The sequence below is a fragment of the Triticum dicoccoides genome, chromosome 5A (assembly GCF_002162155.2).
Source record: "Triticum dicoccoides isolate Atlit2015 ecotype Zavitan chromosome 5A, WEW_v2.0, whole genome shotgun sequence".
NCBI lineage: Eukaryota > Viridiplantae > Streptophyta > Magnoliopsida > Poales > Poaceae > Triticum > Triticum dicoccoides.
The window spans coordinates 425835711-425847072 of NC_041388.1; positions in this window are offsets into that span (position 1 = coordinate 425835711).

Here is an 11362-nt window from a genome sequence, read left to right on the forward strand (position 1 = left end):
GCTCAGAATGTCTCGGTACTTCAATCACTTGAATCAAGTGGGAGTTAATCTTCCAGATAAGAGAGTGATTGACAAAAGTTCTCCAGTCGCTATCACCAAGCTACTAGAATTTCATGATGAACTGTAACATGCAAGGGAAGATAATCCTGGAGCTGTTCGTCGTGCTTAAGGCCATAAAGGTAGAAATCAAGAAGGAGCATCAAGTGTTGATGGTTAACAAGAGCACTAGTTTCAAAGAAGGTCAAGGGCAAGAAGGGAAACTTCTTGAATGGCAAGCCAGTTGCCGCTCCAGTGAAGAAACCCAATAACCCAAACCCGAGACAAAGTGCTTATATTAGGGGAACGATCACTGGTAGCGGAACTGCCTCAAATACTTGGTAGATAAGAAGGCTGTCAACTTCAACAAAAGTATATTTGATATATGTGTGTTATTGATGTGTACCTTACTAGTACTCCTAGTAGCACCTGGGTATTAGATACCAGTTTAGTTGCTAATATTGGTAACTCGAAACAAAAGCTACGGAATTAACGGAGACTAGCTAAGGGCGAGGTGACGATGTGTGTTGGAAGTGTTTCCAAGGTTGATGTGATCACCATCGCACTCTCCCTCTACCTTCGGGATTAGTGTTGAACCTAGATAAATGTTGTTTGCATTGGTGTCTGCGTTGAGCATGAACATGATTAGATCATGTTTATTGCAATACGGTTATTCATTTAAGTCAGAGAATAATGGTTATTTTGTTTACATGAATAATACCTTCTATGGTCATGCACCGAATGTGAATGGTTTATTGAATCCCGGTCGTAGTTATACACATGTTCATAACATTGATGCCAAAAGATGTAGAGTTGATAATGATAGTACCACTTTCATGTGGCACTGCTGCTTAGGTCATATTGGTGTAAAGCGCATGAAAGAACCTCCATGCTAATGCACTTTTGAAGTCACTTGATTTTGAATCACTTGACACATGCGAACCATGCCTCTTTGGCAAGATGACTAAAACCACATTCTTTGGAACAATGGAATGGGCAAGTGACTTGTTGGAAATCATACATGCTGATGTGTGCGGTCCAATGAGTGTTGATGCACGCGGTGGATATCGTTATTTTCTCACCTTCACCGGTGAATTGAGTAGATATGGGTATATTTACTCAATGAAGCATAAGTCTGAAATGTTTGAAAAGTTCAAGCAATTTCAGAGTTAAGTTGAGAATCATCATAACAAGAAGATCAAGTTCATTCTATCTGATCAAAGGGAAAGTATCTGAGTTATGAGTTTGGCAATCACTAAAGACAAGGTGGAATCGTTTCATAGTTGACGCCGCCTGGAACACCATAGCATGATGGTGTGTTCGAACGTCGTAATCGAACCTCATTGGATATGGTGTATGATGTCTCTTACCAATCTACCACTATTTTTGGGGGTTGTGCATTAAATACAATTACATTCACTTTAAATAGGGAACCATCTAAGTCCGTGGAGACGACACCGCATGAACTATGGTTTGGCAAGAAACCAAAGTTGTTGTTTCTTAAGGTTTGGGGCTACGATGCTTATGTCGATAGGCTTCGGTCAGAAAAGCTCGAACCCAAAGCGGAAAATTGTATCTTCATAGAATACCCAAACAAGAAGATTGGGTATACCCTCTATCTCAGATCTGAGGGTAAAGTGTTTGTCACTAAGAACATGTCCTTTCTCAAGAAAGAGTTTCTCTCGAAAGAATTGAGTGGGAGGAAGATAGAATTTGATGAGGTTGTTGAACCTTCACTTCAACCAGAGAGTAGCGCAGCATAGAAAGATGTTTCTGTGGCAACTACGTCAGTTGAAGAGAAAGCTAATGATGCTGATCATGAAGCTTCAGATCAAATTACTATCGAACCTCGTAGGTCGACAAGGGTGTGTACAACTTCTCAGTGGTAACCCTGTCTTAAAGGTCATGTTGTTGGACAACGATGAACCTATGAGCTATGAAGAAGCGATGGTGGGCCTGGATTCCAACAAATGGCTAGAAGCCATGAAATCCGAGATAGGATCCATGTATGAGTATGGACTTTGGTGGACTTGCCCGATGAATGGCAAGCCATTGAGAATAAATGGATCTTTAAGAAGAAGACAGACGCTGATGGCAATGTCACCATTTGTGAAGCACGACTTGTCTCAAAGAAGTTTCCGACAAGTTCAAGGAGTTGACTATGATGAGACTCTCTCAATCATAGCGACGCTAAAGTCTGTTAGAACTATGTTAGCAGTTGCTGCACTTTCATTTACGAAATCAGGCAGATGGATGTCAAAAAACAAAGTTTCCTTGACGGTTTCCGTGAGGAAAGGTTGTATGTGATACAACCAAAAGGTTTTTGTCAATCCTAAGGATGCTAAAAGGTATGCAAACTCCAGCGATCCTTCTATGGACTAGAGCAGGCATCTCGGAGTTGGAACATATGCTTTGATGGGGCGATCAAAGCATTTGGGTTTATACAAAGTTTGCAAGAAACTTGTATTTGCAAGAAAGTGAGTGGGAGCACTACAACATTTTTGATAAGTATATGTGGATGACATATTGTTGATCGGAAATGATGTAGAATTTCTGTAAAGCATAAAGGGTTGTTTGAATGAAGTTTTTCAAAGGAAAACCTTGGTAAAACTGCTTACATATTGGGTATCAAGATCTATAGAGATAGATCAAGACGCTTGATAAGACTTTCACAGAGCACATACCTTGACATGATTTTGAAGGAGTTCAAAATGGATCAGTCAAATAAGGAGTTCTTGCCTGAGTTGTAAGGTGTGAGGCTCGACCACGGCAGAAGAAAGAGAAAGGACGAAGGTTGTCCCCTGCACCTTAGCCATAGGATCTATTCGATATGACATGTTGTGTACCGCACATGCGATGTGCCTTGCCACGAGTCTGGCAAGGGGGTACAAGAGTGATCCGGGAGTGGATCATTGGACAGCGGAAAAAATTGTCCTTAGGAATAAGGAAATGTTTCTCGGTTATGGAGGTGATAAAGAGTTCGGCGTAAAGGGTTACGTCGATGCAAGCTTTAACACTTATCTGGATGACTCTGAGTAGCAAACCGGATATGTATAGTGGAGCAACCATTTGGAATAGCTCCAAGTGGAGCATAGTGGCAACATCTACAATATGAAATCGAGATTTGCGAAGAACACACGGATCTGAAAGTTGCAGACCCGTTGACTGACACTTCTCTCCTAAGCATAACATGATCAAACCCTATAACTCATTGAGTGTTAATCACATGGTGATGTGAACTAGATTATTGACTCTAGTAAACTCTTGGGTGTTAATCACATGGCGATGTGAACTAGATTATTGACTCTAGTAAACTCTTCGGGTGTTAGTCACATGGCGATGTGAACTATGAGTGTTAATCACATAATGATGTGAACTAGATTATTGACTCTAGTGCAAGTGGGGGACTGTTGGAAATATGCCCTAGAGGCAATAATAAAATGTTTATCATTATATTTCCTTGTTCATGATAATTGTCTATTGTTCATGCTATAATTGTATTAATTGTAAACTGTAATACATGTGTGAATACATAGATTGTAATATGTCCCTAGTAAGCCTCTAGTTGACTAGCTCGCTGATCAATAGATGGTCATGGTTGCTACCTCTTGAGCACTGCGTTGGATTTCCCCGAAGAGGAAGGGATGATGCAGCAAAGTAGCGTAAGTATTTCCCTCAGTTTTTGAGAACCAAGGTATCAATCCAGTAGGAGGCTACGCACAAGTCCCTCGTACCTACACAAAAACAATAGCTCAATGCAACCAACGCGCTTAGGGGTTGTCAATCCCTTCATGGTCACTTACGAAAGTGAGATCTGATAGAGATGATAAATAATATTTTTGGTATTTTTGGTATAGAGATGCAAAGTAAAAAGTAAAAGCAAAGCAATAATAAAGTGATGGAGATTGATATGATGAGAAAGAGACCCGGGGGCCATAGGTTTCACTATTGGCTTCTCTCAAGAGCATAAGTATTCTATGGTGGGTGAACAAATTACTGTTGAGCAATTGACAGAGTTGAGCATAGTTATGAGAATATGTAGGTATGATCATGTATATAGGAATCACGTCCGAGACAAGTAGACCGAAACAATTCTGCATCTACTACTATTACTCCACTCATCGACCGCTATCCAGCATGCATCTAGAGTATTAAGTTAAAAACAGAGTAACGCCTTAAGCAAGATGACATGATGTAGAGGGATAGTTTCATGCAATATGATAAAAAAACCCATCTTGTTATCCTCGATGGCAATGATACAATACGTGCCTTGCTTCCCCTTCTGTCACTGGGAAAGGACACCGCAAGAACGAACCCAAAACTAAGCACTTCTCCCATGGCAAGAACAACCAATCTAGTAGGCCAAACCAAACTGATAATTCGAAAGAGACTTGCAAAGATAACCAATCATACATAAAATAATTCATAGAAGATTCAAATATTATTCATAGATAGACTTGATCATAAACCCACAATTCATCAGTCTCAACAAACATGCCGCAAAAAGAAGATTACAACAAATAGATCTCCACGAGAGAGGGGGAGAACATTGTATTGAGATCCAAAAAGAGAGAAGAATCCATATAGCTACTAGCTATGGACCCGTAGGTCTGAAGTAAACTACTCATAATTCATCGGAGAGGCTTGGATGATGATGTAGAAGCCCTCCGTGATCGATGCCCCCTCCGGCGGAGCTCCGAAACAGGCCCCAAGATGGGATCTCATGGATACAGAAAGTTGCGGTGGTGGAATTAGGTTTTTGGCTCTGTATCTGATCGTTTGGGGGTACGTGGATATATATAGGATGAAGAAGTATGTCGGTGGAGCTTCGAGGGGCCCACGAGGCAGGGGGCGCGCCCTAGGGGGCGCCCTCCACCCTTGTGACCGCCTCGTGGCTTTCTTGATGGAGGGTCCAAGTCTCCTGGATCTTATCTGATGAGAAAATCACCTTTCCGAAGGTTTCTTTCCATTTGGACTCCGTTTGATATTCCTTTTCTTCGAAACCCTAAAACAGGCAAAAAAACAGCAATTCTGGGCTGGGCCTCCGGTTAATAGGTTAGTCCCAAAAATAATATAAAAGTGGATAATAAAGCCCAATAATGTCCAAAACAGTAGATAATATAGCATGGAGCAATCAAAAATTATAGATACGCATGGAGCAATCTTAAGCATAGCACAAGATCGTGTAGTTCGTTTGCTAAAGCTTTTCTAATGTCAAGTATCATTTCCTTAGACCATGAGATTGTGCAACTCCTGGATACCGCAGGAATGCTTTGGGTGTACCAAACATCACAATGTAACTGGGTGGCTATAAAGGTGCACTACAGGTATCTCCGAAAGTGTCTGTTGGGTTGGCACGAATCGAGACTGGGATTTGTCACTCCGTATGACCGAGAGGTATCTCTGGGCCCACTCGGTAATGCATCATCATAATGAGCTCAATGTGACTAAGGAGTTGGTCACGGGATCATGCGTTATGGAGTGAGTAAAGAGACTTGCCGGTAACGAGATTGAATGAGGTATGGGGATACCGGCGATCGAATCTCGGGCAAGTAACATACCGATAGGCAAAGGGAATTGCATACGGGATTGATTGAATCCCTGACATCGTGGTTCATCCGATGAGACCATCGTGGAACATGTGGGAGCCAATATGGGTATCCAGATCCCGCTATTGGTTATTGGCCGGAGAGATGTCTCGGTCATGTCTGCATGGTTCCCGAACCCGTAGGGTCTACACACTTAAGGTTCAGTGACGCTAGAGTTGTTATGGGAAATAGTATGTGGTTACCGAAGGTTTTTCGAAGTCCTGGATGAGATCCCGGACATGACGAGGAGTTCTGGAATGGTCCGAAGGTGAAGATCGATAAATTGGACGAAGGATATTGGAGTCCGTAATTGTTCCGGGGGTGCCGGGTGACAACCAGCGCGTCCGAAAGGGGTTTCGGAGGCCCCGACAAGCGTTGGGGGGCCTTATGGGCCAAGGGGAGGGGCACATCAGCCCACTAAGGGGCTGAGCGCCCCTCCCACCCCATCTCATGTAACCTGGAGAGGTGGGGGCGCCTCCCCAAGGGCAGCCACCCCTCACGGCTTGGGGGGCAAGTTTCCTAGGGGTGGGGGCGCCCAAACCCATCTGGGGTTTCCCCTGTGGCCGCCGCCCCTTCCCTAGGGAACCCTAGGGCGCCTCCTCCTCCCCCCTTCCCCTATATATAGTGAGGGAGAGAGAGGGCAGCTGCACCCCTTCCCTGGCGCAGCCCCTCCCTCCTCCAACACCTCCTCCTCCTCCGTAGTGCTTAGCGAAGCTCTGCCGAAGAACCACGAGCTCCATCACCACCACGCCATCGTGCTGTCGGAGTTCTCCCTCAACTTATCCTCTCCCCTTGCTGGATCAAGAAGGAGGAGACGTCCCCGGGCTATATGCGTGTTGAACGCGGAGGTGCCGTCCGTTCGGCACTTGGATCGGATCTTCCGCGATTTGAATCGCCGCGAGTACGACTCCATCAACCGCGTTCTTGTAACGCTTCCGCTTAGTGATCTTCAAGGGTATGAAGATGCACTCCCTCTCTCTCGTTGCTAGCATCTCCTAGATTGATCTTGGTTACACGTAGGAAAATTTTGAATTATTACTACGTTCCCCAACACGAAGGACTTGCCTCACTAGGGTAGATCTTCACGAAGTAGGCGATCTCCTTGCCCGTAAAAACTCCTTGGTTCAACTCCACAATCTTGACGGAGGCTCCCAAGTGACACCTAACCAATCTAGGAGACACCACTCTCCAAAAGGTAATAGATGGTGTGTCAATGATGAACTCCTTGCTCTTGTGCTTCAAATGATAGTCTCCTCAACACTCAACTCTCTCTCATAGGATTGGATTTGGTAGAAAGATGATTTGAGTGGAAAGCAACTTGAGGAAGGCTAGAGATCAAGATTTATGTGGTTGGAATGGAATATCTTGACCTCAACACAAGTGTAGGCGGTTCTCTCTCAGAAAATGTATGTTGGAAGTATAGGCATATTCCGATGTCTCTCTCCACTGATGAAGAGTGGGTGGGGGGTATATATAGCCTCCACACAAAATCTAACCGTTACACACAAATCACCAAAGTCGGTGGGACCGAATCATACAACTCGGTCTGACCGATTTAGTTCAAAATGTGTCCGTTAGGGTTTTCGGTGGGACCGACATGATCAACTTGGTGGGACCGATTCCATTAGGGTTAGGGTAAAGCCTCGTGTCGGTTGGACCGATTACACAAACTCGGTGGGACCGATTTTGGTAATAAGCTAAACAAAGAGTTGGCCAAGCAAACTCGGTGGGACCGATTTCATATTTTGGTGGGACCGAAATTAATGCAATAGGCAACAAAGAGTTTGCAAGCCCATCTCGGTGAGACCGAGATCCCATCAATGAGACCGAATTGATTAGGGTTTCTGGCAGTGGCTATGTCAAGAGAACTCGGTGGCGTCGGATAGGAAATTTCAGTAGGGCCGAGTTTGACTTTTGGTTTGGGACATATGTAGATTTGAGAAAGTAGTTGAGGGCTGTGGAGCATATCACTAAGCACTTTGAGCAAGCAAGCCATTAAGCAACACCTCATCCCCTCTTAATAGTATTGGCTTTCCTATGGACTCAATGTGATCTTGGATCACTGAAATAGAAAATGTAGAGTCCTGAGCTTTGAGCTTGAGCCAATCCTTTGTCCTTATCATCTCGAAAGGGTTCCACATCCTCTAGTCCATGCCACTCCATTGTTGAACTTATCTGAAACATACTAGATGAAAGCATTAGTCCAACAAGAGATATGTTGACATTAATTACCAAAATCACCCAAAGAGCACTTGTGCTTTCAGGACGCTCGCCTTGAAACTGAGGGTCTTCGGCTGGTGGATGAATGGCGTCAATTGAAGGTGGCCATCAACCTCGGGCGCCTCCAGTGTGAGCGTGCCAATGCGGATGTCGAGGTATCCCTTGCAACCTCGCGTGAGGCCAGCGCCCGAGCCTTGGAGGAGGCTAGGAAGGTAGACCACCGCCGTGAGGTTGCCGAGAAGCGCAGGCAGGAGCTTCAGGCCTTGAATGCCCTCCTGAAGCAGCAGGCGGAGGCGCGCAGTGCTGCATTGGCATCGATGAAGGGGGCACTGTCCGATGAGGAGGAGGTTGTAACCCCCCGAGACCATTGTACCAGGTGTCCTCCAGTTATTCGCTATTGTTGCCTTGTCATTCGCTTGCGTGTTGCATCTTACCATGTCATCATGTGCATTGCATCATCATGTCTTCAAAACTTGCATCCGTCCGGGTTCCCCCAGTTCCGTCCGTTGTCCGTTCTGAGCCCAGACACACTTGCACGTGCCCGCGGCACGTCCGAAATAATATTTTATAAGTGGCCGGAAAATGTTCTCGGAATGGGTTGAAAGTTGGCATGTGGTGTTGTTATGTTGTAGGTAGGCCGCCTGCCAAGTTTCATCGCATTCGGAGTTCGTTTGATGGCCCAACGTATAACTATGGCGGCAGTATAGCCGGTCTTTTCGTCGGACGTTTTCGGTCTCCGAAAACCCTGCCGGGCTGCATCTCTCCCCTCTTCTCTCAGACCAACTCGCTCTCCACAGTCCACTACCTACCGTCAGGTCCAACCTAACCTCTCTCGTCAGCTCGCGGACCTCCTCGCGCGCGCGTCCGAAAGTTGTCCCGAAACCCGACCCGGGCAGTCGTCACCATTGGATCTGGATCATCCCCAAACATCTACAAAACATCTCCGTTTTGTTAATTGGGCCCCCTAACCTAATTATTCGCGACCGTCCGATTACGATCGGAGGGATGAGGTAGCCCCTAACCTAATCGGTGATGTATTTATACTCCACTCCTAGTCTTTTGGACAAACCCTAAAATCTAGGAGATGTGTCCCGTCGCCCGCTGCCGCTTTCCAAATCCACATCGGGATCTCCTCCCGCAGCAACCGCAACTCCACCTCGTCTCTCCTTCCACCTTGGGATCTTCCCAGATCCAAATCCTCCTGCATCCGAACCAACCAGCAACCGATTCCCCCTGCGCGTACTCCTCACCGCGCCTGCAGCTCCCCACCGGAGCAGGCAACCGGACCACCACCAGGCTGCACCTCTCCTTCCCTTCTTCCCCTATGGTTTTCTCTCCTTCCCCTTTGATCTCTCTCACGATCTCCCTCTCTCTCTGTACTTCATGTTGCAGGAACGGCCGCCGCTCGCGGTGCGCCCGCCTCAGACCCTGAGCAGGAGCCCGAGTCTTCCTCCTCCTTGTCCCCGTGCCCGCAGCAGCAGAGCACTCCGGCCTCCCTCGCCTTTCCCCGTGGCATCGAAGCCCCGCGTACAAGCTCTGCAAGTCTCGCGCCTTCAGCAGCGAGCACCTGCGCCTTGGGCTGCCTTCGCCCCCTGCCGCTGCAAGATCCGGCAAGTCCAGTGCTTCCCCGACCTCGTCGCGTCTCCAACCGCATGCTCCGTCATGCTGTCTGTCTTCTTCATCGATGAACAGCGCCCATCTTCTGCGTCAGGAGGACGCTCGAACCTCCTCTGCTTCCCGCTCATCTGCACGCGACTGCATCGACCTCCCCTACTCCGTTCGTTGTTGTCTCCGCCAGATCCGGCGAGTCCCAGCACCCCGGCCTCGTCCCTGACTCCAGTCTGCCGCCGTCGTTCAAGTCCCGCCTCGCCGTGGCTCTGCTTCGTGCGCCATGGCTCTGCTTCGTGCGAACCGAGAGCGAGTGAGACGACCGATCGCGTTGACCAGTGCCAGTGCATGGGTCGTGCCCAGCTCCGCTATTGAGCCGGCCCAGCCTCTCCAAGGCCCAAGGCCCAGCCCCTCTGTTGCACCATGCGCTGAGGCCCAGCCGCTGGTCAGATCAGCCCCGGTGAGGTGAGGACGCGCCCAGCCTCCCCTGTGCACTGTTGGGCCGGCCTCTGATTCGGCCCGTTATGTTTTTTTTCAGTTTTGGAGGTTTTTCCTAATTATCCACAGAATTGCAGTTTTGCAGAAAAGACCCTCATGTTCATATATTTGATAACTCACAAACTATGCATCACATGGAAAAACTTTATATATGTAACTTGACTAGAATTTCATCTAGTTTAATAATTTGCAACTTTCATTTAGGTTTAAAATGCTTAAAATGCTGTTTGTTTAAATTTTACTCCTATGCCATGTTAAAATGCTTTAATTCATAACTAAATAACCGTAACTCGGATTTTAATAAACTTTATATGTAAATGGGGTAGAAAAATGCATAGATTATCATGGTGCACTTTTCTTGCATGTTTAGTAACTCTAAAATTGTGTTTAGGGCAGAACAGGACCAAATCTAATAAATGCATATGAGGATTTTTCCGGAAGTGTTGTTTGTTATTTCGGCCTCATTTAAATTTGCCTAGATAGGTAGTTTTCATTTGATTCACCCATTGCCATGTTAATCAACATTTAATATTGTTGGGTACATAAACGAGATCGAACTAAATAACTTGTTGTGGTGTTTTGCATATTGGGCTCCATTTAATTTGTAGGATTGCTTGTGCACTTCGCCATGCCATGCCTCATTAAACCAGACATGCATCATACTTGTTGTGCATCATGCCATGATTTTGTGGTGGTTGTTTACTATGTTGTTTGCTCCTTTCCGGTGTTGCTTCTTCGGGTTGGTTCCGATAACGTCGCGTTTGTGAGGATCCGTTCGTCTACGTCCGTTTGTCTTCTTCATGGACTCGTTCTTCTTCCTTGTGGGATTTCAGGCAAGATGACCATACCCTCGAAATCACTTCTATCTTTGCTTGCTAGTTGCTCGCTCTTTTGCTATGCCTATGCTGCGATACCTACCACTTGCCTATCATGCCTCCCATCTTGTTGAACCAAGCCTCTAGCCCACCTTGTCCTAGCAAACCGTTGTTTGGCTATGTTACCGCTTTGCTCAGCCCCTCTTATAGCATTGTTAGTTGCAGGTGAAGATTAAAGTTTATTCCTTGTTGGAACATGGAGATGTTGTTCCTTGTTGGAACATGTTTACTTGTTGGGATATCACAATATCTTTTATTTAATTAATGCATCTATATACTTGGTAAAGGGTGGAAGGCTCGGCCTTATGCCTGGTGTTTTGTTCCACTATTGCCGCCCTAGTTTCCGTCATATCGGTGTTATGTTCCCGGATTTTGCGTTCCTTACGCGGTTGGGTTATAGTGGGAACCCCTTGACAGTTCGCCTTGAATAAAACTCCTCCAGCAATGCCCAACATTGGTTTTACCATTCGCCACCTAGCCTTTTCTTTCCCTTGGGTAGGCCTGCCCAAGGGTCATCTTTATTTTAACCCCCCCCCC